We start from the raw sequence: 14,470 nt of genomic DNA, 5'->3' as shown, positions 1-14,470 counted from the left end.
CCTCAGTCTGAGGCCCTGAGCGTTCTGGAGCAGGTTTCCATCAAGGATCACTTTGTACTTTGCTCCGTTCATCTTTCCCTCGATCCTGACTAGTCTCCCAGTCCCTGCCGCTGAAAAACATCCCCACAGCATGATACTGCCACCACCATGCTTCATCATAGGGATGGTGTCAGGTTGTCTCCAGACGTGACACTTGGCATTCAGGCCAAAGAGTTCAATCTTGGTTTCATCAGACCAGAGAATCATGTTTCTCATGGTCTGAGAGTTCTTCAGGTGTCTTCTGGCAAACTCCAAGCGGGCTGTCATGTGCCTTTTACTGATGAGTGGCTTCCATCTGGCCACTCTACCATGAAGGCCTGATTGGTGGAGTGCTGCAGAGATGGTTTTCCTTATGGAAGGTTCTCCCATCTCTACAGAGGAACTCTGGAGCTCTGTCAGTGACCATTGGGCTCTTGGTCACCTCACTGAACAAGGCCCTTCTCCCCCGATTGCTCAGTTTGGCTGGGCAGCCAGCTCTAGGAAGAGTCTTGGTGGTTCCAAACTTCTTCCATTTAAGAAGGATGAAGGCCGCTGTGTTCTTGGGGACGTTCAATGCTGCAGACATTTTTTGGTACCCTTCCCCAGATCTGTGCCTAGACACAATCCTGTCTTGGAGTTCTACGGACAATTCCTTCAACCTCATGGCTTGTTTTTGCTCTGACATGGACTGTCAACTGCGCAACCTTATATAGACAGGTGTGTGCCTTTCCAAATCATGTCCAATCAATTGGATTTACCACAGGTGGACTCCAGTCAAGTTGTAGAAACATCTCAAGGATGATCAACGGAAACAGGATGCACCTGAGCTCAATTTCAAGTCTCATAGCAATGGGTCTGAATACTTATGTAAATAAAGGTATTTCTGTTTTGTATGTTTAATGCATTTGCCAAAATTTCTAAAAACCTGTTTTTCGCTTTGTCATTATGGGGTGTGTCGATTGATGAGGAAAAAACTGCATTTAATCCATTTTAGAATAAGGCTGTAACGTAACAAAATGTGGAAAAAGGGAAGGGTTCTGAGTACTTTAAGGATGCACTGTATGTATGTATTATATCTATTTTCTTTAGATAGCGACACATTACCTTGTTGTTACTTTTAGAGGCTGTTGCTGTTTTTGTAATAGTTTTTTTTATCTGTAGAGCATGATATTACAGTATAATATTGGTATCAGATACACCATTCAGGAGATAGCTCAGGAAATGTCTGAATTGTGTTTCCTTTTACAGTATTATTAGACAAGGAGCCTTGTTGTTTTGTTTCTGTTTAATTGATTAAGTCCATGCCTTGATGGCTATTTTGTAAATGTTGTATTTTTAAATACCATTGCTTGTGCATACCTCATAGAATAAAAACTAAGACTAGTTTTTTATTTTCTTTGCAATGCTAATATGCCATATTTTCTATATTTGCACTTTTACGCAGTTGTCTCTTTCTCTCTTCCTGTTGAGGGTGTCTTTGCATATCACCCCTAATATGTTTCTGCTTTTATTTATTTATTTTGGTCACTTCTGCCATACATAGACTTGGTTATTTGGTTTGTCAGAGATGTACTTTGTAAATGCAACCCAACAACAACATGTGCCTTAAATTGTCATAAAATTCCAATCCTCAGACAAATAAAGAGAGTTATGTCCATGGAATATGTCTTTGAGGTTGTTTTTGACTGTTTTATAGAAGATGAGCTATACACAGAGGCCTTTGTGTGCTCTAGCTCTACTATTACATCAGTTGCTTGGTGACAGGTAGCTCTACTTACAAAGACTCACTGGTTGAGTGATATTTCATTTTATTTCAAACAGAGAAACTTGTATACATTTTTTAGACTCATCTGAAAGAATTTAAATTACTGTAACTGAGACTAAGATTTGCACTCCCTCAATGCAACTCTGATTTTTTAGGGTGTCATATGTGCTATTTGACACCAGGTGGCGTAAGGGTGAAGGTGGAATTTTCAAGTAATGACGTATGTACAGGCATTCGTCAGCATTTAACAAGCCCCTCTTCAGACATCATTTTTTCCTATGAGCGACCTTTACTTTCAGGGCTTATTTCTGCTTTTTCATGCTTTTTCTGTCTCGTCAAAACAGCCCTCATGCTAGTGTTCTGGATGTGCTTTTCAATTATATGCTACTGTAACCTAAGCATTTCTTAACTTCCTAGGCCAACATACATTTAGATAGCTGTTTCTGCATGTGTTTGCTTTGCTTATGTCTTACATCATGGACAAACAATTGGATGGAACAGTACAGTATGTTTCCAGGGAGATTATGTCATGGTAAAATGGTTACACCCTACACCAACTTCACTCCCCAAACTGTGTCTTTGTATTGAAGGAAATGCTTTTCCTCCTACATTCCTTTGTTGTCTGTTTTTCTTCTATTCTGTAGCAGTTGGAGCCGCAAGAGAGGGAGGGAGGGAGGGAGGGAGGGAGGGAGGGAGGGAGGGAGGGAGGGACCATAGACTTAGATAGACACCACATCATTGTATCTGTCTCATTATGGCGTCTGAGGCCATCTCCATTATCAAGTAGTTAATTTTCTTCTGCTTCTATGAGTTGGCAAACAAACTGAAAGGGTGCATACTGCCACCTAGAGTGTGTTGTTTGAACAGGTATAAAGCTAAGGTTGATGATTTACTGCCATCTGCAGTTCTGGAATGTTTGCTCACAAGTATAATTCATTGGCTGACCCCTCCTCATTACCTGGATGGAAATCATGTGATATTTCTTTAACCCATAGGAAGTCCCACCCAGTTGTCTACTTCAAGATGGTGAATGTCCTCAATGGCACTGCCCAGGATAAAACAGGCTTTTGAGCAGTAGAGTCCTCTATCTTTCTCCATGGGAAAGACAGACAGAGAGAAAGAGAGAGAGAGAGCAGCTGATTGCTGTCTGTGCTACAATCAGCCAATCAGTCTTTGTTCCAAGTAGACCAGCCCCCCCCCCTTAACTTCTCCCGAAAGAACATAAGGGAGGAGACAGAAACTAACAGGAGTAGTCAGTGTTTTTAAAGTGCGGAGGTAATGGGACTTGGGCCTTAGAATAGCTGATTATGGTCTAAAACACCACAATAATGTAAGAGCTTGATGGTGATATCCAATGAACTTCACTGAAAACAATGTGTTTACATGCACGCTAATAATTCAATATTAAACTGATTATGGCAGTAGCCCGAATATGGCATTAGTCTTGTAAACACCATACCCTGCTTATCTTAAATCTGTGTATTTGATCTATGCATATGCTAGCAAGAGCAGCGCAAGCCTCCCTCTTTGCCAAGTGAAGAAAAACTGAAAGTATGCATCATATTTTTCACATACAAACTTCAAATGTCCAAACTCTGAATCAAATTAGGCTTCCCTAAAATAACATGATTGCTGTGGTAGAATGTTTATTTTGATTGCCGATGTTCTGCATTTATCAAAGTCCTATCAGATATTTCCAGGCAAACAGGATTATTAGAGCAATTGTTCTTCTTGCAAAGCATGTAAATGTTTTAATCAAACTATTATATTAATCTGACTTCACAATGTGTATATGAAAGTATTCTTACAGTAAGAATGCGCTAAGGGGGCGCATTCTTACAGCATGTGTCAATCATGGACAAACAATTTACCTGTCAAACATAATTTCGCTTGTGCTGCAATACTTGAGGTGTGTCCTTAAAAACAACCATAAATGTTTGTTACTTTTTTACTTTAGTTTGTAAATATTTTATAAACTCGTTTTTCTTAACTGCAGTGTTAGTTAAGTGCTTGTATGTAAGCATTTCACGGTAAGATCTACAGCTGTTGTATTCCGCGCACGTGACAAATCAAATTTGATACGTGACAATTTCATGCAGCAACAGGGGTGTAGAGCTGCCGGCACAGAGGAGCGGCGTTCTCTCACGTTTTTCTATTTGAGAATACACAGAGCTGGTCAAACTATTTCTGGAAAATGTATTTTGATAAATTCTAAATAAATTATATAAAATGTACCCCCCAAAAAAGTAAAACAATAAAATGACAAACCAAATAAATATGTATAGCAGCCTAGAGGTAGGTGAATGGTGGTTTCTTCCCTGTCTTCTCTCTGGCGATGGCAAGAAATCTGAAGAACTATGTGTGCACAATGTGTGTGCACTGCGGAGGCCCATCAGAGGCCTGCAGTTAATAAAACTCCACGGACCCCCTCTCTACTTTTGCAGAGTGGAGCCCAGAACGATACAGTATGTGACCACTTGGATACGGCGACACCATTCTAAGGAGAACACCCAAACCAGAGTAGCCACCGTAAAGCCCAAGGAGCTTGACCCTCTCTGGAAGTTGCTGTAGTCCTGCTAGGGATATTTTGACTGCCCGTTCTAGCTTGGTACGTCAGGGTGGGTAATTGGACATTTGAACTCGGGCAAGTTGGAGGTAGTAACGCATTTCGGTTATTGTTTATTGAGATGCATGAACGCACTACAACAAAATCTTGATTTTATGGCTGTTTTAAAATGAATTTCCTGCAATTCTACTAGTAATGATTTATATTCACAACTTGGTCAATTCATTTGATAGCATGTTTAATCAATCTGTTTTCTATGACTCTGTAATAGGGTATATTGTAACTCAAATGTTTATTTATGACACAGTGTGTAAGCCACACAATACAATTAAATGCCTAATCGAAATGAAGCTTTCCTCGCAAACTGTGCAGTGATATTAAGCTATATGTACAGCAAAAAAAGAAACGTCCTCTCACTGTCAACTGCATTTATTTTCATCAAACTTAACATGTGTAAACATTTGTATGAACATAACAAGATTCAACTACTGAGACATAAACTGAACAAGTTCCACAGACATGTGACAAACAGAAATGGAATAATGTGTCCCTGAACAAGGGGGTCTCAAAATCAAAAGTAACAGTCAAGTATCTGGTGTGGCCACCAGCTGCATTAAGTACTGCAGTGCATCTCCTCCTCATGGACTGCACCAGATTTGCCAGTTCTTGCTGTGAGATGTTACCCCACTCTTCCACCAAGGCACCTGCAAGTTCCCGGACATTTCTGGGGGGGAATGGCCCTAGCCCTCACCCTCCGATCCAACATGTCCCAGACGTGCTCAATGGGATTGAGATCCGGGCTTTTCCCTGGCCATGGCAGAACACTGACATTCCTGTCTTGCAGGAAATCACGCACAGAACGAGCAGTATGGCTGGTGGCATTGTCATGCTGGAGGGTCATGTCAGGATGAGCCTGCAGGAAGGGTACCACAATAGGGAGGAGGATGTCTTCCCTGTAACGCACAGCGTTGAGATTGCCTGCAATGACAACAAGCTTCGTCCGATGATGCTGTGACACACCGCCCCAGACCATGACGGACCCCCCACCTCCAAATTGATCCTGCTCCAGAGTACAGGCCTCTGTGTTACGCTCATTTCTTCAACAATAAACGCAAAGCCGAGCATCACCCCTGGTGAGACAAAACCACAACTCGTCAGGGAAGAGCACTTTTTGACGGTCCTGTCTGGTCCTGCGACGGTTGGTTTGTGCCCATAGGTGACATTGTTGCCGGTGATGTCTGGTGAGGACCTGCCTTACAACAGGCCTACAAGCCCTCAGTCCAGCCTCTCTCAGCCTATTGCGGACAGTCTGAGCACTGATGGAGGGATTGTGTGTTCCTGGTGTAACTCGGGCAGTTGTTGTTGCCATCCTGTACCTGTCCCACAGGTGTGATGTTCGGATGTACCGATCCTGTGCAGATGTTGTTACACGTGGTCTGCCACTGCGAGGACGATCAGCTGTCCATACTGTCTCCCCGTAGCGCTGTATTACACGTCTCACAGTACAGACATTGCAATTTATTGCCCTGGCCACATCTGCAGTCCTCATGCCTCCTTGCAGCATGCCTAAGGTACGTTCATGCACATGAGTAGGGATCCTGGGCATCTTTCTTTTGGTGTTTTTTTAGAGTCAGTAGAAAGGCCTCTTTAGCGTCCTAAGTTTTCATAACTGTGACTTTAATTGCCTACCGTCTGTAAGCCGTTAGTGTCTTAATGACCGTTCCACAGGTGCATGTTCATGAATTGTTTATGGTTCATTGAACAAGCATGAGAAACAGTGTTTAAACCCTTTACAGTGAAGATCTGTGAAGTTATTTGGATTTTTACGAATTATCTTTGAAATACAGGGTCCTGAAATAGGGACGTTTCTTTTTTTACTGAGTTTAGCTATATCACGTAGTCGTAGATTTATTAGGCTATACCTGATGCAAATTACTATTGTTTCTCCCTAGACTGGCTGAATGCACAGAGCTATCCTTCTGCACCACAAGTTGGTTCAACATTTTTAACATCGTTGCACGATCTTGGCTTTGTCCTTTCAGCACCACAAAGGGCGCACCAATTGCTTAAAATGACATGTCATCAATAGTCATATTATTATTATTACACATATCACTTCTCACAATGATGCTCATTTAGTAAAGTTAGAACAAAGCTAAATCAATTTCTTGTAAGATCACAGAATGATGAATTAGCATTTTACGTAACAGAACCAAATATAATACCATGGCAAAGTATGTCTGTAATGTTACTGTTACACCAAAAACACAGAATTTTGCATGTTTTTGTACCATTTTTTTAACAATACAAAACATACAAACGACAACATACAGACGCTCACAAACATCCACAACATAACCCCTGCCCAGACCCACCTGCTCACACACCCATTTCCAGCGCCCGCATCACTTTCCGCCACATGGCCTCAAACTGCACCATTTTGTTTCTCTCCGTTGCCCATGCACTTTGACATTTAGATAATAAAGCATTAGATGTTTCCGTTGTGTTGACAATGGAGGACTTATTGATTTCCAGTTAAGTATACATTTTTTCAAGATGATTGACAAGAAAATTATTGTCCAACCCATCGGGTATATAACTCCACTCTCATATGCCATGTCTTGAAATATGCAGACAGAGATTAAAAGTACATTTATATTGTAAAACTTCTGACAGCCAACTTTCTAACTCCGCCCATAACTTTTGGTCTTTATAGCATTTCCAGAAGGCATGGATTATTGAGTCATTGTTAGTTTTACATTTAAAACATGACTCTGCCATTGTGCTGTAGAATTTGTGAATTTTGTCTCTTGTGTAATAAATTAGACAAATTAGTTTATACTGGATTAAGCGTACATTTTCATTAACTGAAATATCGTTAGCTATGTTCCAACATTCCCTCCATCTTGTCCCAATATCAGTTATTTTTAAGTCTTAGTTCCAAATTAATATTTTTTCTAAGAGATTGTCAGTTGGATAGGCTATCTTTATGAATATCCTTTTCTGACTCAAATAGGATTGTCACGGCTGTCGTCTGAAGAAGTGGACCAAGGTGCAGCGGAGTTAGTGTTCATTATTAGAATTTAATATCAACAACATGAACACTATACAAAACAAGAAAAGATTAAACCGACAGCAAACAGTCCTGTCTGGAACAAAATACTGACAGAAACAATTACCCACAAACCCAAAGGAAAAAACATGCTCCTTATGTGTGACTCCCAATCAGCAGCAACGAGCTTCAGCTGTGCCTGATTGGGAGCCACACTCACGGCCCAAAACAAAGAAATACAAAAACATAGAAAAAGGAACATAGAACGCCCACCCAATGTAACACCCTGGCCTAACCAAAATAAAGGACAAAAACCCCTCTCTATGGCCAGGGCGTTACAGTACCCCCCCCCAAAGGTGCGGACTCCGGCCGCAAAACCTGACTCTGAAGGGGAGGGTCCGGGTGGGCCCTCTTACGGCGGCGGCTCAGGTGCGGGACGTGGCCTCTGCTCCACCCTTGACGTCGCCCTCTTCGGTGGCGCACCTGGCCGCGCCGAAGGTCTGGTGGGCGACACTGACTGCGCCCGGCTGGCGGCCGGCGATGGTTGCGCCCGGCTGGCGGGCGGCGATGGTTGCGCCCGGCTGGCGGGCGGCGATGGTTGCGCCCGGCTGGCGGGCGGCGATGGTTGCGCCCGGCTGGCGGGCGGCGATGGTTGCGCCTGGCTGGCGGGCGACCCTGGCTGCTCTGACGGCACTGACCCAGGATTCACCAGGCTGGGGAAACATGACAGAGGCCTGTCCCTAGGCGTAGGCACCGGACTCACCGGGCTGGCGGGCGTCCCTGGCCACTCCGGCAGGTCAGGGCAGTCTGGCCACTCCGGCAGGTCAGGGCAGTCTGGCCACTCCGGCAGGTCAGCGCAGTCTGGCCACTCCGGCAGGTCAGCGCAGTCTGGCCACTCCGGCAGTTCAGCGCAGTCTGGCCACTCCGGCAGGTCAGCGCAGTCTGGCCACTCCGGCAGTTCAGCGCAGTCTGGCCACTCCGGCAGTTCAGCGCAGTCTGGCCACTCCGGCAGTTCAGCGCAGTCTGGCCACTCCGGCAGTTCAGCGCAGTCTGGCCACTCCGGCAGTTCAGCGCAGTCTGGCCACTCCGGCAGTTCAGCGCAGTCTGGCCACTCCGGCAGTTCAGCGCAGTCTGACCACTCCGCGCAGTCTGACCACTCCGGCAGTTCAGCGCAGTCTGACCACTCCGGCAGTTCAGCGCAGTCTGACCACTCCGGCGACTGTTGACTGGCGGGCAGCTCCGACGACTGTTGACTGACGGGCAGCTCCGACGACTGTTGACTGACGGGCAGCTCCGACGACTGTTGACTGACGGGCAGCTCCGACGACTGTTGACTGACGGGCAGCTCCGACGACTGTTGACTGACGGGCAGCTCCGACGACTGTTGACTGACGGGCAGCTCCGACGACTGTTGACTGGCGGGCAGCTCCGACGACTGTTGACTGGCGGGCAGCTCCGACGACTGTTGACTGGCGGGCAGCTCCGACGACTGTTGACTGGCGGGGCTGGGGACACGCACCTTGGGCTTGGTGCGGGGTGCTGGTACTGGGCGTACCAGATTGGAGACACGTACCTCAGGGCTAGTGCGGGGAGCTGGCCTGGGGCTCCATCCTTGCCCCTCTTCACAGCCCTTGTGCCCCCCCCCAAAAATTTCTTGGGGCTGCCTCTCGGGTTCCCTTAACTCTTCCATAGCCCTGGACACGAACCTCCTTAAATCCGCCCATGTCCATCCATCCATGCTGTTCTCCTGCTGCTTGGTCCTTTGGTGGTGGGTAATTCTGTAACGGCTGTCGTCTGAAGAAGTGGACCAAGGTGCAGCGGAGTTAGTGTTCATTATTAGAATTTAATATCAACAACATGAACACTATACAAAACAAGAAAAGATTAAACCGACAGCAAACAGTCCTGTCTGGAACAAAATACTGACAGAAACAATTACCCACAAACCCAAAGGAAAAAACATGCTCCTTATGTGTGACTCCCAATCAGCAGCAACGAGCTTCAGCTGTGCCTGATTGGGAGCCACACTCACGGCCCAAAACAAAGAAATACAAAAACATAGAAAAAGGAACATAGAACGCCCACCCAATGTAACACCCTGGCCTAACCAAAATAAAGGACAAAAACCCCTCTCTATGGCCAGGGCGTTACAAGGATTCCCTCAAGATTGCTCTGAAATTTCTTGATATAATAATTTTAAGTTGCATGTATTTAAAAGTTGGTCAGTCTAAAATTGCTTTTAATTCTGTCATGCAAATACATGCATTTCCTATTACCAAGTAATTTACATTTTCCATGCCTTTAGTTTTCCATGTTGACATTTACATTTTTACCATACGCTCTTATCCAGAGCGACTTACAGTAGTGAATTCATACAATTTCATACATTTTTTTTCTGTGCTGGCCCCCCGTGGGAATCGAACCCACAACCCTGGTGTTGCAAACACCATGCTCTACCAACTGAGCTACAGGGAAGGCTACATGACCAATTTATCTGTGAATTCTGAAAAGCTATCCAATTATTGTTCCATAGGGTTGTGTTTTTAGGGATTGATATTGGTCCAATTTGTAAGTCGCTCTGGATAAGAGCGTCTGCTAAATGACTTAAATGTAAATGTTCTTGTAGAATACGATTCATTTTCTTCCATATTGTTATAGGGTTCTTAACTATGAAGTTGTGCATGTTCTTAGCTTTATCCTTTGAGAATAGACACATGAATAGGTATGCGTCTCTTCAATTTGTACCCATTGTTCCTCTTTAGTGCGTTTAACTATACACCAGTGGAGGCTCCTCAGAGGAGGAAGGGGAGGACCATCCTCCTCAGTGAAATTTCATAAAAATAAAAAGTGAAAAATTAAAAAAGTTTTCATTTTTAAATAAAACTATACTAAATATATTCATATGTCACCAAATAATAGATTAAAATACACTGTTTTGCAATGAAGGTCTACAGTAACTTCAACAGCACTGTCTGGGTAGCACCATGGTGTAGCCAGGAGACAGCTAGCTTCCGTCCTCCTCTTAGGAGGCTCATAGGCCTCATCCCCTTCCATAGATGTACATGGTTATTATGACCAATTCTGGAGGACGTCCTCCAACCAATCAAAGATTTTGCAGTATGAACTGACATGTTGTTCATCCAATCATAGAATTAGGATCAGAGAATGAACCTAGTGTGTTGTATTAGGATTGTGCCACAGAACATTATGGGTGTTCTATGTGTTTAGAAGCTTGGTGACATTGTTGGGTATAGATAAGAGTGAAGAGTGATAGTTTAGCATTGTTGGGATATTATTCAATTCAAATTCGTTTTTTCAAATTACTGGAGACGGATGAGGTAAATTATATATTGTTTTCTTGGTTTTAGAACTTGTTTTTTGTGTCTAGTTAGTGCAATTTATTTATATTTGCCTTGCTAACTTCAGTAGCTAGCCAGCTCGAGTGTGCAGTTTTCTCCGCCAGAATGGTAGAAATGGACAACGTTGCCACGCTGTGGACTTTTTGTTGAAGAACCCCTTTCATTCTCTGGGGTACACGGAAAAGGTGCGAATTAAAAGCGAGGGCCGACCTCTGCCTGAGATCAGTTTCATGAAGAAGGATGAAAAGGTGAAGGCGTTCAATACCAACTGGTATCAAAAGTATAGCTGGTTAACAGGGAGCCTTTCATCAAGCCGCCTGTATTGCTGGCCTTTCACGTACGCTCAAGTAGGCTTTCCACTTTCTTCCGGTAACGTTATTTATTTGGCAAAGTTGATAACACATAATCACTCCGGACAGACACAAGCAAAAACTCATGACATACATGTTGCAGCAGCCTAGGCTACACCTAAACATTGGAAATCTGACACGCTGTACTGTATGAAAACGAGACTATTTTTCAGTTTGATCAACTGTAGGTTACTAATAAGAGTAGCTGCATACAGCCTATGTGCGCTGCTATCCAGCTGGTCAGGGTAACTAATTGGTAACGTTATGTATTTATAGTCCATTTGTGTGTCAGGAGAAAATGTGAACGTGATCAAATTTTGTTTATATTCAAAATTGGCCTGGCTAGGCTGCCTATACCTTTTTAATCCAAAATTATTAACTGGAATTAATCAAACATAATAGTGATGACAGATATCAGTATATTGTTTTACAAGGCCTGCAGTTGCACAGGCCTGCATGATGCCAACATGCATAAAGCAATCTAAGCTCTGTGAGTTCTATTGTCTGTCAGTTGTTTTCTATGTGTCTAGGTAGAGGAAATTCCCCACCTAATCCAGTCTAAATATAATTTACATGAACAAATATAAGGTAGCTGCAGTTTGACAGGGTTTTTTTTTCAGGAGTTTTTTAAAACCATGTGACTTAATTAGGAAAACTGGTCTCATCTAGGCCATGTAAAACTTTTTTTACAACTGATTAATCGCTGTCATACCTTATAGGGTCCAGAGTTTTCCTTGTTAGGTTAACAAATAAGGAAACACCCCAGACCCCAGGGGGTAAAAATTGTCCCCCCGCTTTGGGACCTATGGTGCCACCAGTCTTCTTGCAGTTTTCAGTTATCGTCAGGTATGTGGATGATCAGGGCTTTATTCACAACCGTTTCTTTGGCTACTTTGATGTGTCAAGTGTGCGAGATGCACAGGCTGTTTGATTTGATGAATTTTGAGATTTTGAGTTTAACTTCATAGAGAAACTCGTTGTCTAAACCTACGATGGTGCAGCTGTAATGGAATGTATCTGCTATTTGAATTTACAGTTAAGTCCCCTCCTGTTCCCTGATTAAGAGATGACTACTCCACTCCACTACCATTGCCAACTTTCTCCTGAGATGAACTGAAGCCACGTCTCATGTGCCCGCTCATCCACTGGCACATTGAATGTTTCCCCTCCAAGCACCCTGAGTACCCCTATCAATTTTCTCTCAATTCTGTATGTAGATTCAATCACATACAAAAACACAATCACATTATTACACATCAATGATTTTACTCCTTGCTTGGGATAGCTCATTTTTAGATATTTTGTCTAACTGTGTAGTGTGTTGTGTTATTGTTTTTTGTCTTGCCAGTCAAATCCTGTCCTGCACTGGTGAAGCCTCTGAATATCTCAACTCATGCCACATACCCTCATTCAATCACTGCTGTGATCCCTTTCCAACACTAAGTAGCCCTGTCATTCCCATTCCACATAATATTGTACTATAAATGTCATTATTAAATGCTTTAGGTTAAAATAATTAGTCTTTGATGATTTTTGAAAGACACTGTGGTCTCTGTGCGTTCTGCGCTGATTACATGGGTCTCCCCATATACACTGAGTATACAAAAAATTTATGACACCTGCTCTTTCCATGACATAGACTGACCAGATTAATTCAGGTGACAGCTATGATCGCTTATTGACGTCACTTGCTCAATCCACTTCAATCAGTGTACTGTAGCTGAAGGGAAGGAGACAGGTTAAAGAAGTAGTTTTAAGCCTTGTAACAATTGAGACATGGATTATGTATGTATGCCATTCAGAGGGTGAATGGGTAAGACAAAATAATTAAGTGACTTTGAACGGTGCATGGTAGTATGTGCCAGGCGATTTGCCTCCAGTTTGTGCTGGGTTTTTCACGCTTAACAGTTCCTCCCCGTGTATCAAGAATGGTCCACCACCCAAAGAACATCCAGCCAACTTAGCACAACTCTGGGAAGCTTTGGAGTCAACATGAAACGCTTTCGACACCTTGTAGAGTCCATGCCCCGATGAATTGAGGCTGTTCTGAAGGCAAAGTGTGTGTGTGGGGGGGGGGGGGGGGGGTTCTTAATGTTTTATACACGTGGTGAATGTCGCAAGTTGGAAATATTTGTAGACTGGTTAAAAAACGAGTTTTAATGACTCCAACCTAAGTGTATGTATACTTCCAACGTTAACTGTATATACACTTAAGTTGGAGTCATTAAAACTCGTTTTTCAACCACTCCACAAATTTCTTGTTAACAAACTATAGTTTTGGCAAGTCGGTTAGGACATCTACTTTGTGCATGACACAAGTAATTTTTCCAACAATTGTTTACAGACAGATTATTTCACTTATAATTCACTGTATCACAATTCAAGTCGGTCAGAAGTTTACATACACTAAGTTGACTGTGCCTTTAAACAGCTTGGAAAATTCCAGAAAATGATGTCATGGCTTTAGAAGCGTCTGATATACTAAATGACATCATTTGAATTAATTGGAGGTGTACCTGTGGATGAATTTCAAGGCCTACCTTCAAACTCAGTGCCTCTTTGCTTGACATCATGGGACAATCAAAAGAAATCAGCCAAGACCTCAGAGAAAAATAATTGTAGCCCTCCATAAGTCTGATGCATGCTTGGGAGCAATTTCCAAATGCCTGAAGGTACCATGTTCATCTGTACAAACAATAGTACGCAAGTGTAAACACCATGGAACCCCGCAGCCGTCATACCGCTCAGGAAGGAGACGCATTCCATCTCCTAGAGATACTTTGGTGCGAAAAGTGCAAATCAATCCCAGAACAACAGCAAAGGACCTTGTGAAGATGCTGGAGGAAACAGGTACAAAAAGTATCTATATCCACAGTAAAACGAGTCCTATATCGATATAACCTGAAAGGCCGCTCAGCAAGGAAGAAGCCATTGCTTAACCGCCATAATAAAGTCAGACTATAGTTTGCAACTGTACATGGGGACAAAGATTGTACTTTTGGAGAAATGTCCTCTGGTCTGATGAAACAAAAATAGAACTGTTTGGCCATAATGACCATTGTTATGTTTGGAGGAAAAAGGGGGAGGCTTGCAAGCCGAAGAACACCATCCCAACCGTGAAGCACAGCATCATGTTGTGGGGGTGCTTTGCTGCATTAGGGACTGGTGCACTTCACAAAATAGATAGCATCATGAGGTAGGAAAATTATGTGGATGCATTGAAGCAACATTTCAGTCAGGATCAGTCAGGATGTTAAAGCTTGGTCGCAAATGGGTCTTCCAAATGGACAAAATGGCTTAAGGACAACAAAGTCAAGGTATTGGAGTGGCCATCGCAAAGCCCTGACCTCAACCCTATAG

Source organism: Salmo trutta, chromosome 7 (genome assembly GCF_901001165.1).
Source record: "Salmo trutta chromosome 7, fSalTru1.1, whole genome shotgun sequence".
Lineage (NCBI taxonomy): Eukaryota > Metazoa > Chordata > Actinopteri > Salmoniformes > Salmonidae > Salmo > Salmo trutta.
The sequence above is the reverse complement of the archived record's forward strand: the minus strand, read 5'-3'. Positions refer to the sequence as shown.